This window comes from Chiloscyllium plagiosum, chromosome 27, assembly GCF_004010195.1.
Source record: "Chiloscyllium plagiosum isolate BGI_BamShark_2017 chromosome 27, ASM401019v2, whole genome shotgun sequence".
Classification (NCBI taxonomy): domain Eukaryota; kingdom Metazoa; phylum Chordata; class Chondrichthyes; order Orectolobiformes; family Hemiscylliidae; genus Chiloscyllium; species Chiloscyllium plagiosum.
Window position 1 is genome coordinate 50,179,476 of NC_057736.1, and position 11,077 is coordinate 50,190,552.

Below are 11,077 nucleotides of genomic sequence, written 5' to 3' on the forward strand. Positions count from 1 at the left end.
GGCAGCATGTGATTGGCTAGACATCAAGGAACTATTGCAAAGACAAAGGAGCCAATGGAAATCAAGAAGAAAACACTCCGCTGGGGCTTGAGCTATCTGATGTTTGGGATGATGTGTAAACATGGTCAGGAACTCAATGTGTGGTAAAACACAAAGATCCAGATTGGGAACAGTGTGCTTCATCCTGAGCTCTCCTGCAGAGGGATGAACACATAGTTGAGGAAGAAAATTAGGCGGTCATTTCCAATATTTTTACCTTGGAGTAAATTTCCGCATATGCAGGAATGTGGAAGACAGAATCGGATAAATTAGCAACAGTAGAGGAATGGAGAGGTGGGGATGGGGTTTTATGATGGGGTTCAGTGAATGTGTGAAAACTAACAGAGTGGTTTTGGATGATGTCACAAAGATGAGAATACAGAGGGCCAGGGATAGATCCTTTGGGGACACCAAGTTCCAGGTATTTGGAGGGAAAGGGAGTTTGGAGATGAGTTCAAAGTTGGTTTTCAAAAGAAGGATTTCAAGTGAGTGCTGGGCTGCTTACTGAGATATTTGTTTCATCGATAGTCACAGGTGAGGTGCCGAAAGACTGGAGGTTGGCTAACGTGATGCCACTGTTTAAGAAAGATGGTAAGGACAAGCCGGGGAACTGTAGACCAGTGAGCCTGAACAAGTTGTTGGAGGGAATCCTGAGGGACAGGATGTACATGTATTTGGAAAGGCAAAAACCGATTAGGGATAGTCAACATGGCTTTGTGCGTGAGAAATCATGTCTCACAAACTTGACTGAGTTTTTTGAAGAAGTAATAAAGAGCATTGATGAGGGCAGAGCAGTAGATGTGATCTTCATGTAAGGCGTTTGACAAGGTTCCACATGAGAGACTGGTTAGCAACATTAGATCTCATGGTATACACGGAAAACTGCCTGTGACCAGTGGAGTGCCACAAGGATCAGTGTTGGGTCCACTGCTTTTCATCATTTATATAAATGATTTGGATGTGAGCATAAGAAAGAGGTAAAGTAAGTAATTCTGCAGATGACATCAAAATTGGAGGTGTAGTGGACAGTGAAGAGGGTTACCTCAGATTACAACTGGATCTTGATCTGAGGGGCCAATGGGCTGAGAAGTGGCAGATGGAGTTTAATTTAGGTAGATGTGAGGTGCTGCATTTTGGGAAAGCAAATCTTAGCAGGACTTATACACTTAATGGTAAGATCCTAGGGAATGTTGCTGAGCAAAGAGACCTTGGAGTGCAGGTTCATAGCTCCTTGAAAGTGGAGTCGCAGGTAGATAGGATAGTGAAGAAGGCGTTTGTTATGCTTTCCTTTATTGGTCAGAGTATTTAGTACAGGAGGTGGGAAGTCACGTTGCGGCTGTACAGGACATTGGTTAAGCCACTGTTGAAATATTGCATGTAGTTCTGGTCTCCTTCCTATCAGAAAGATGTTGTGAAACTTGAAAGGGTTCAGAAAAGATTTACAAGGATGTTGACCGGGTTAGAAGATTTGAGCTATTGGGAGAGATTGGATAGGCCAGGGCTGTTTTCCCTGGAGCGTCGGAGGCTGAGGGGTGACCTTATAGAGGTTTATAAAATCATGGGCATGGATAGGATAAATAGTCAAAGTCTTTTCCCTCGGGTGGAGGAGTCCAGAACTAGAGGGCATAGGTTTAGGGTGAGAGGGGAAATTTATAAAAGAGACCTAAGGAGCAACTGTTTCACGCAGAGGGTGGTACATGTATGGAATGAGCTGCCAGAGGAAGTGGTGGAGGCTAGTACAATTGCAACATTTAAAAGGCATCTGGATGGGTATTTGAATAGGAAGGGTTTGGAGGGATATGGGCCAGGTGCTGGCAGATGGGACTAGATTGGGTTGGGATATCTGGTTGGCATGGATGAGTTGGACTGAAGGGTCTGTTTCCGTGCTGTACTTCTCTATGACTCTATATTAGAAAGCTTCAGCAGGCTGTGTGTTTACAACAAACTTGATATAATTGTACTTTTTATCTCTTTATTAACATCTGGAATTTATACAGATCAACAGAAAAAGATCCCAATGAACATGGTTGTGCCCTGGATGTGATTAACAGCAAAATCCAATTCACTTCAAACAGCCCTAATATGTGTTAGAGATTTAAAAATCTCTCTGAAGCAGGGATATGTTCACAGCAGAAAAACAGACACTGTCATTGCTCATGAACTCGCTGGTGTTTCAGCAAGTTGAATTCATCCCACACTCAGTCCAGGTAAACAGTCTCTTCTCAGTGTCACGGTGTGTTGGGATAACCACCTGAACAATGCCCCACAGTGAGAGCACCCGAATGGTTCCTCACCACTATGAACACATTGATGGAACATCAGGTCCCCAGATCTTTCATAGCACTTCCCTCAAGCTGGGCCTTTAAACAGTCTCTCCTCTGTATCAGCTTGCTGGGGTTTCAGCATGCTGGATAATTGAGTGAATTCTTTGCCACACCTGGAACAGCTAAATGGCCTCTCCCCAGTGGGACTGTACTTATGTTCTGACAGGGCAAATGATCTGCGAGAGCCTTGTCCAACGTACAACACGTGTAACATTTCTCCACATTGTGAATGGTGCTTTTTCCTTTCATGTTCAAAATCCACTGATATTCAGGTGACATTACGCTGGACGATTCTGTCAGATTCTGAAGTGATGTTTGGTTCCAAGACTCCTCATTGCAAATCTTGTAATACTCTGTGAAATTAGTTGAACATCAAAAATGGGGAGTGTGGAAAAACACTGAAGAACAAAAAGATAAGACCATAAGACATAGGAGAAGAAGGGGACAATTCAATCCATCAAGTCTGATCTGATAATCCTTAGTTTCACTTTCCTGCCTTAACCCCTAACCCTTAATTCTGATTAAAAATCTGTTTATCTCAGCCTTGGATACACTGAACAGCCACCTCTACAGCTTTCTGCAGTAAAAAAATTCCACAAATGTAGCATCCATTGAGAAGGAATTCCTCCTCGGTCTTACACGTGACTCCTGACTCTGAGATTATGTCCTCTGCTCCTAGACCCTTAAACATGGAAAACCAATCTCTCTGAATCTATGGTTTCCTTTCATCTCCTGAGAAAATGTTCCCATGCCAGGGATCAATCTGCTGAACATTCCATGGACTACCTTTCCAAAAATAAGTACATCTTATGGTTAAGAAGGCACAACATAACCTCTTCCTTCTCAGGTGGCTCAGGAAATTTGGCATCTCCATAAGTACCCTCACCGCAGAAAGGATGCCAACATTATCAAAGACCCATTCAACCCTGGCAATGCTCCCCTACAACCTCTTCCATCAGACAGAAGATACAGAAGCTTGAACACATACCAGTAGGTTTAGGAACAGCTTCTTCCCTGCCATTATTAGACTGATGAATGGACTCTCGAACTTCAAATAATGCTGATCTTGTTAATGTTCATCCTGCCTAGTATATGTTCTGTGCAGTGCCTTACTCTGATCCTATGATCTGTACATCTTTGCTTGCTGTGATCTGCTTGTACTGCTCGCAAAGTTTTTCACTGTACTTAGTTTGTTGTGATAATAAATCATATCAATAAAACTGTTCACAGCATTCCAGGTGAAATCTGACTAGTCTCATGTAGTCTTAGCAATACATCCCTATGTTTAAAGGGCAAAAACCATTTTCTGATTACCCGCTGAATCCAAGTGCTAGCTTTTTACCTTTCAAACACAAGGACCCACAATTCTCTCTGTGCTGCAGCTTTCTGCAGTGTTTTTCCCCAGTTAAATAATCCTAGTCTTCCTGCTAAAGTGCACAGACCTCAATTTTTCCCTTGTAGTATTTCATCTGTTGAGTTTTTGTCCACACACTTGAGCTGTCTCTATCCTTTGTAGTATCATGATTTGGAGATGCCAGTGTTGGACTGGGGTGTACAAAGTTAAAAATCACACAACACCAGGTTATAATCCAACAGGTTTAATTGGAAGCACACTAGCTTTCGGAGCGACGGTCCTTCATCAGGTGGTAGAATTCTGTGTGTTAGGATTAAGCCCTCCACTACCACCTGATGAAGGAGCGTCGCTCTGAAAGCTAGTGTGCTTCCAATTAAACCTGTTGGACTATAACCTGGTGTTGTCTGATTTTTAACCTTGTAGTATCATGATGTCATCCTCACTACTTGCCTCCCCAACTATTTTGTCATCTTCAGACTTATCAACAGTATGTTCACTTCTGTCTTTGAAGTCATTTGTACATATTGCAAATACTTGCAGCCCTATGGGATTCCACAAATTGCCACCATAAAAATGCCCTCTTTATCTCAACTCACTGCCTTGACTTCATTAGCCAAATCTCAATGCAAGCACATTGTGGGTTCATGGATTCTTATCGTAGCAAGTAGTCTCATACACAATACCATACTGAATGCTTTCTGGAAATTCAAATGTACTTCTGCTGGTTTCCCCCTTATCTATCTTGCTTGTTACCTCCTCAAAAATATTCTAATAAACTTTGCAGCTGTTATTTCCCCTTCACAAAACCATGATGACTCTGCTTTATTATTCATTTCCAAATGCTTTTATTAGTCAAAATTAAATAATATTTAATAATAACATTTTCCCAGTGTCAGAATAGCTTGTGAAATTGAGCTGAAACAATCTGATAGTTTGTGGGGCAGACCACTCAGAAAAGGGGATTGTCAAAGCTACCAATTGTCATAAAAACCCAACTGGTTCATTAATGTCCGTCAGGGAAGGAACCTGTCAACCAGTCTGGTCATAGAGACTCTGGCCTCCATGTGTGGCAGGGTGGTTCAGTGGTTCGCACGGCTGCCTCACAGCCCCAGGGACCCAAGTTCCATTCCAGCCTCTAGCGCTTGATTGTGTGGAGCTTGCACATTCTCCCCACGCCTGCATGGGTTTCCTCCATATGCTCTGCTTTCCTCCCATAATCCAAAGATGTGCGGTTAGGTAAACCGGCCATGCTAAATTGCCCATAGTGTTCAGGGATGTGTGTAGGTTAGGTGCATTAGTCAGGGATAACTGTAGGAAAACAGGGTCGGGAAATATTGGTGAGGCCTCTTCTTGAATACTGTATCCAGTTCAAGTCGCCCTGTTATAGGAAGGATATTATTAAGTTGGACATGTTTCAGAAGAGATTTACCAAGATGTTGCTGTGAATGGAGGAATTGAGTTCCAAGGAGAGGCTGGATAAGGGTGGGATTCCTTCCACAGGAGCAAAGGAGGTTGAGTTGACCGTACAAAGGTTTCTAAAATCCTGAGAGTAATTGATAAGGGGAAATTGCAGGTATATTTTCCCTAGAGTGGGAATTTCAAGATCAGGGGCATACTTTTAATCAAATGAATTAATTTATTGTCACATGAACTCACATGAATGGTGAAAAGTTTACAAGTCGGCAATTATAGCACCATCTTAGGTACAAATTGTTCAAGTCCTGCCCTTAAGAGATATAGTTAAGGTGAATGGCAGGTGTCTTTTGCCCTAGGATGGGGGATTTCAAGACTAGGGGCTATATTTAAGGTGAAAGGAGAGAGATTTTAAAAAGACATGGGGGCAACGGAGTTTTTACACAGAGAGTGATGTGTGGAACAAACTTCCAAAGGAAGTGGGAGATGCAGATACAGTTACAATATTTAAAAGACATTTTGCTAAGTATGTGAATAAGAAACATTTGGAGAGATGTGGGCCAAGTACAAGCAGGTGGGACTACCTTTGTTTTGGAACATTGTTAGCAAGGACCGGTTGGACCCAGGGGTCTGTTTCTGTGCTGTCTGACTCTATGTGATTGAAACTTACAGAACACAGAGAGACCTGGATACAGAGGAGGTGGACCTGGATAGGAGAGACTACAACCTGACAGCACAGCCTCAGAGTGAAGGGATGGCCCTTTAGAACTGAGATAAGGAGGAATTTCTTCTGCCTGCAGTGATTCTGTGGAATTCATTGCTGTAGAGGACTGTGAAGGCCAAGCCATTAAAGTTGATTCATGACAGAGATAGATAGGTTCTTGATTGGTAAGGGGTTGAAAAACATTTTAGTCACAATCAAAAGGTGGAGCAGACTTGATGGGCTGAATGCCCTAATTCTGTTTCTATATCTTGTGTACTTATGGTTATTGTGGGTGACTTCAATCTGCACATAGATTGCAAATCAAATCAGTAATAATATCACAAAGGAGTCATTCCTGGAGTGTGTATGAGATGGTTTTCTGGATCAATACACTAAGGACCCAAATGGAGGACAGGCCATCTTCGACTGCATATTTCTTAATGGCCAGGGGTGGGTTAGCTCAGTTGGCTGGATGGATGACTTGTGATGCAGAGATGCCAATAACACATGCTCAATCCCTATATCAGCTGAGGACACCATGAAGGTCCAACATTTTTAACCTTGCCCCTTGCCTAAAACATAGTAGAATGGATGGCTTTGAGGTATGTAGAGAAGAGGTGTTGGAAATCCTGGAAAAGGTGAAAATAGATAAGTCCCCTGGACCTGATGGCATTTATCCTAGGATTCTCTGGGAAGCAAGGGAGGAGATTGCAGAGCCATTGGCCTTGATTTTTATGTCCTCTTTGTCTACAGGAGTAGTGCCAGAAGACTGGAGGATGGATTTTTAACCAGTGACACTAAAGGAACAACATTATATTTCCAAGCCAGGATGGTGAATGTCTTGAAGGGAAACTTGCAGATGATGGTACTCGCATGCACTGGTCCTTCTAGACAGGAACGGCTGCGGATTTAGAAGATGGCGACTAAGGAGTCTTGGTGAATTTTTGCAATGTATTTATAGATGGTACACACTGCTGCTACTTAGCTTTTGTAGTGGAGGGGGTGAATGCTGGTGGATGTGGTGCCAATCAACCAGCCTGTTTTATCCTGGAAAGGAGGGTTCTTGTGACATAGTGATCAGAAACATAGAAATATCAAATTTTACAGTACAGAAAGAAGCTATTTGACCCATTATGACTCTACTGGCTCCCAAAAGAACTGCGAATGGCTGTGAATGAATTTGTTCGGCTTCAATGGGAAATTATGCTTGATTAGCATTGATTACTTTTCTGGACAGCTTTAATTTAAATAATTGTGTATTATATTATTAAAAATGTCAGTAAATATCAAGAGTTTCTTTTTCAGCTCATAGAATTTCATTTTATTGGCTTTTATTGGTAGAGGAATTGGGTTCCGGAGTCCTGAGGTCATGATGCAGTTGTATAAGACTCTGGTGCGGCTGCATCTGGAATATTGTGTGCAGTTTTGGTTGCCATACTATAGGAAGGATGTGGAGGCACTGGAACGGGTGCAGAGGAGGTTTACCAGGATGTTGCCTGGTATGGAAGGAAGATCGTATGAGGAAAGACTGAGACACTTGGGGCTGTTTTCATTAGAGAAAAGAAGGTTTAGGGGTGACTTGATTGAGGTGTACAAGATGATTAGGGGGTTAGATAGGGTTGACAGTGTGAACCTTTTCCCGCGTATGGAGTCGGGTATTACAAGAGGGCATAGCTATAAATTAAGGTGGGGGGGGTAGATATAGGACTGAAGTTATGGGTAGGTTCTTCACTCAGCGAGTCGTCAGTTCATGGAATGCCCTGCCAGTAGCAGTGGTGGACTCTCCCTCTTTATGGGCATTTAAGCGGGCATTGGATAGGTATATGGAGGATAGTGGGTTAGTATAGGTTAGGTGGGTTTGGATCGGCGCAACATCGAGGGCCAAAGGGCCTGTACTGCGCTGTATTCTTCTATGTTCTATGTTCTATGGTGATTCTCAGGTTAAAGCACAATCAATCATCTTTCTCTGTCTAATGACAGAGCAGTCCTATGGTTTACTGGGACGATGACAACTATAATTTCAAAATGTTGTCAATTCGTGTATGCACATTTTAGCTCATACAAAAACAATTATATATTTCCTCCACATAGTTTCCATTCTTGTTGACTCAGCTCTTGGTTGAAACAATTATACACTGGTGTGAGTGCATTTACCTTGCATAAGTAATTATGATTACAGAAGTAACACTACTTTACCTATATCCCACAGAAGGAATATATAATTTTTTTGTATTAGCTAAAATGTGCATACAAGGATGAAACGTTCCTGCAAACAATGATAGATGTTACAGACAAATAGATAAGGTGCTGTGAGGGTGTAGGTTTAGCCAGATATGCTTGTACAAGCAGTAGTTGTAAGCATCTGTTTCCCACTTCTGCAAAAACACAAAAACAAACCCCAATTAAAAGGTCATCAGGATCAATATGGTTGGGGAAAAGGGAGGAAATGTCACAAGTCAGGGAAATAGATAGTAGTGAAAGAGGATATACATAACAATGGGCCACAGCAGGATGTGGTGAAATGGCCAAGTAAAACTTGGACTTTGTCATGCACAAGGCCGGATAAGGCAAGAGATAAACAATAGTAATGGGCACCGGGTTTGGAGTAGTGAATCCTATATAAGATATGTACTTTCTAAACTCTGTGTGTCTATTTCAGGCATCATGCTTGCAAGCGTATAATAAACGCACTGATTACTTCAGATCTTGTCTCGGACTGAAATTATTGAAGTGAGTGAGCTTCGTTTCTCACAGCAAGGAGGGCAGACTTTTGACCATAAAATGGCTTCCCGACAGATTGTGTCAGAATCCCTTCAATGTTACGTTTAGAATAATTTTAACTTGGGAGCAGATTCCTGCTTTTTATCTTAAGTACAGAATCATTCTGTACCCGAGGCCGAAATGTTACTGCAAAGGTTGTATTTAAAATTATTAATTAGTCTCGAATTAAACATGCTTTCTTTTCAAGTTTGTGATTCAAATTCAAATAAAACATAAGATCTGATTAGTTAGAGATGACAGCGGGGCAGTCTGTAAGGTCTGTAGAGTGGTCTACAAGAACAGCAACTAAGCTAAGGCTTCACCAATATTACCTTTCACAGAGTTTATATTTAATAACTGGCAATGGCTATTCAATATCATCATAAAGTCCCAAAATGCAATTAAATTCAATCCATAGCAGACACGCACTAAGAGTTAATTTTCTACTGGCACCAATAGCCTCAGCATTAAAATGGTCTCCATCTATAGCGTCCTTTTGAACTCTTAAGTCAGCAAAGTTTTTTTCTTTCTCTGTGTCTGCCCCGCCTTCAAGGGGTAATAAGGATCCATCATAATTGGCAGTATCTGACCATTAATTACAAAACTTTTGATAGTACCGAGTTTCATTTCAGGGTCAGAATCAAACACTGTCATTAATTTCACAAGGGAACAGCTGTGAATGTTATCACTTGGTGTCCTGTTCACACAGATTCACCGATGCTAAGGCAAATATTCTTAATTGCCTGACAGCATCCTGTTATCACTTGGTGAGCCCAGATGTCCCTATCTTCTGCATTCGTTGAGATCTCCCCTTTTTTGCTGAGCCTTCCTACCTGTCTATTTTCTAGTGCAGTAGATGTGTTCTATAATTCAGCATTTTAATCTAAATGTTTAAAGGCAAGTTTTAAGGCAATAGATTTTCTCACTTACCTTGAAGTAGTTCTCCTTCTTTCTCTACAAGGATCTCAGTGAGTTTCTCTCTTACTGCACCCCCAAGTTCATCTCCTCAGTCCTGAAGCAGACTCACTACCACAGCCACATCTCCTTCTTCAGCGCTTGCCTACGGAACCGACTGATCCCACACGGACTCTCCCATTCAGACCAAGATAACCAGTACCTACAACAAATCCAAAGCCTCCAGAAATGGTTCTTCTTCCGGATCTTCCGCTCCACACTCACAGCAATGCACCATCACCTTCACTCCCTGCAGTCAGCCCTGCCACAGCAGAGGGCCATACTCTCCCAGACCTGCAAAGGATCCCTGCTGTTCTTATTTCACCAGTTTCCCCTCTCCTCACCTTATCCCAGTCCCAACCTTCCAACTCTGCACCACCCTCTTGAACAGTCCTACCAGCCATCTTCCTTCCCACCTATCTGCTCCACCCTCCTCTCCAACCTGTCATTTTCATCCCCACCTTCATCTACCTATCACTTTCTCAGCTACCTTACCCCAGCCCCATCCCCCTCCCATTTATCTCTCAGCCCCTTTGGCCTACAAGCCTCATTCCTGATGAAGGACTGATGCCCGAAACGTCAATTCTCCTGCTGCTCAGCTGTGTTTTTCCCGCACCACACTCTTTGACTCTGATCTCCAGAATCTGCAGTCTTCACTTTCTCCCAGAGAAAATTGATGGTCATCTTTCAAAATTCTTTGAATGAGGAACAATTCCTATGGATTGGAGGGAAGCTCATGTAACCCCACTATTTAAAAAGGTGGAAAGAAAACATGGCATTATAGACGGGTTTCCCTAACACTGGAAAACGGTGACAAGAGTGGACAGAGTCAGTCAGCGTGGATTTATGAAAGAAAAAGAAAAAATGAGACATGGCGTCCTCCTATATAAGTCACTGAATGTAAGCATGCAGGTGCAGCAGGAGGTGTAGAAGACAAATGGCATGGTGGGCTTCATATACGAGAGCAGTTGAGAAATGCAGGAATATCTTGCTGAAATTGTACAAGGTGAGACCACACCTGGAGTATTGCGTGCAGGTTTGAAATCCGTATCTGATAAAAGATGTCCTGGCTATGGAGTTTGAACAACAAACGTTTACCAGACTGGTTCCTGGGATGACAGGACTGACGTTTGAGGATAGGATAGATTGGTTAGGATAAAGTTCACTGGGGTTTAAAAGAATGAAGACGGACCTCACAGAAACCAATAAAATTCTAACAGGACTAACAAGGTAAATGCAAAAGATTGCTTTTAATGACCAGTAAGTCTACAATCAAAGGATCACAATTTAAGGATATCAGTAGGCTGTTTAAGACTAAGTAAAAACAATGACTGCAGATGCTGGAAACCAAATTCTGGATTAGTGGTGCTGGAAGAGCACAGTTCAGGCAGCATCCGACGAGCAGGAAAATTGGCGTTTCGGGCAAAAGCCCTTTATCAGAATACAGGCAGAGAGCCTGGAGCGTGGAGAGATAACTGAGAAGAGGGTGGGGGTGGGGAGAAAGTAGCATAGAGTACAATAGGTGAGTGG

At 42.4% G+C, this 11,077-nt stretch overlaps 1 protein-coding gene across 1 annotated transcript in view; it reads right to left on the reverse strand.

Moving 5' to 3' along the window:
• Positions 1 to 1,886: 1,886 nt before the first annotated feature.
• LOC122563773 (oocyte zinc finger protein XlCOF6.1-like) overlaps positions 1,887 to 11,077 on the reverse strand; it is a 27,685-nt gene continuing 18,494 nt past the window's right edge. The window contains exon 2 of the mRNA XM_043717991.1: positions 1,887 to 2,761. The gene's annotated coding sequence lies outside the window, so the exon portion shown is untranslated. The remainder of the gene's footprint in view (positions 2,762 to 11,077) is intronic.